The sequence below is a fragment of the Echinops telfairi genome, unplaced genomic scaffold (genome assembly GCF_000313985.2).
Source record: "Echinops telfairi isolate 266 unplaced genomic scaffold, ASM31398v2 ScPeMD7_7468;HRSCAF=8506_0, whole genome shotgun sequence".
NCBI classification, from domain to species: Eukaryota; Metazoa; Chordata; class Mammalia; order Afrosoricida; family Tenrecidae; genus Echinops; species Echinops telfairi.
This window is the reverse complement of record NW_022111369.1, coordinates 74212560-74213954: the sequence shown is the minus strand read 5'-3', so window position 1 is coordinate 74213954 and position 1395 is coordinate 74212560. Positions and strand designations below refer to the sequence as shown.

Genomic DNA, 1395 nt, shown 5'->3' with positions numbered 1-1395 from the left:
TTTATTCCCTATATCAAGATTCTCAGATTTGTCCCAGTTCTTTCATTAATGGTCCTAAGAATTTGGGGTTTTACCTCAAGGTTTATGATCCACCTTGAGTTTATATTTGTGCATGGAGTGAGGTAAGGGTCTTGCTTCATTTTTCTGCAGGTAGATATCCATTTTTTTCCAGCCCCACTTACTGAAGAGAGGATCGGCTTCCCATTTGATATTTTGTGGACTCATCAAAAATTAGTTGTCTGTATGCTGATGTTTTTATTTCTGGGTTTTCAACTCTATCCATTGGTCTGCATATCTGTCATTATACCAGCACAACACTGTCTTGACCACTGCGGCTGTATAATATGTGCTAACATCAGGTAGAGCAGAGCTCCCACTTTGTCCTTCTTCTTGAGGAGTTCTCTGCTAATACTGGGCTTCTTCTGTCTCCATATAAAATTGGTAATCAATTTTTCCAATTCTCTTTTTTTTTAATGTTGGCCAGCAGGGCACTGCCCCTCTGAAGGTGGCAGAGGGGCATCCTCTGCCCTGGAAACCCTTCACTTTCGGAGGTTAACCAGTGGATGGCAGCATGGTGTAGAGCTGCCTCACCTTCTCTACAACCCATATTTGGTTGGAAAGAATCTTTTTAAGGTTGTGTTTCTTTTTACATATTCTTTGAGTTGTTCCTTGTCTGGGAAGATTCTTACTTCTCCATCTATCTTAATAGATAATTTGGCTTCATATAGTATTATTGGATTTGCATTATTTTCCTTCAATTTTTGAATATGTTACTCCACTCCGTCCTCTTCTTCATCGTGTCTGCTGATAGGTCTGAACATATTATTATTTGGGCATCTTTTCCAGTGATATTTGTTTTTCCTTAGCTGCTCTTATGATTTTCTCTTTTTCCTCATAGTTGGATAATTTAACTATTGTGTCCTTGTGACTTCTTGGGATTCAGTCTGGCTGGTGTTCTTTCAACCCCCTGAATGGTAGCCTGATTTTCATTTATTAATCTGGGGAAGTTTTCCTCTAAGAATTCCCTCATTGTTTTCACTGTTGACTTCATTGTTGTATCTTGTTCTGGTAGTCCAATTACTCTAATATTGTTCCACTTCATAGCATCAGACATGGCTCTCAGGTTTCCTTCAGCTTCTGTAATTGTCTACTTTGACTGTTTTCCCCATTTACTGAAGTCTGCCTGGCTATCCTCTAGATCACTGGTGCAATTCTTTGCCTCTTCAAGTCTGCTGGCAAAGTTCGTTGAGGCTGTTGGGGCTGGTTGTTGTTCACATGCTGTTTTAGAGGCACCCGACCCCATCTTCCAGAGTTGAAGAGCGCTGGGATCTCTCTGGGAGAACTCATATGAGTGATTCTTTGAACCACATGCAGGTAGCTTCACTGGAGGGTCAA

General features: G+C 40.7%; 1 non-coding gene across 1 annotated transcript; it reads right to left on the bottom strand.

Annotated features, from left to right (window-relative positions):
* Nucleotides 1–470: 470 nt before the first annotated feature.
* On the bottom strand, nt 471–606 carry LOC115873432. The gene has a single exon (XR_004048429.1). It is a non-coding gene; the product is annotated as a small nucleolar RNA SNORA47 (small nucleolar RNA).
* Between the last annotated feature and the right edge of the window lie 789 nt (nt 607–1395).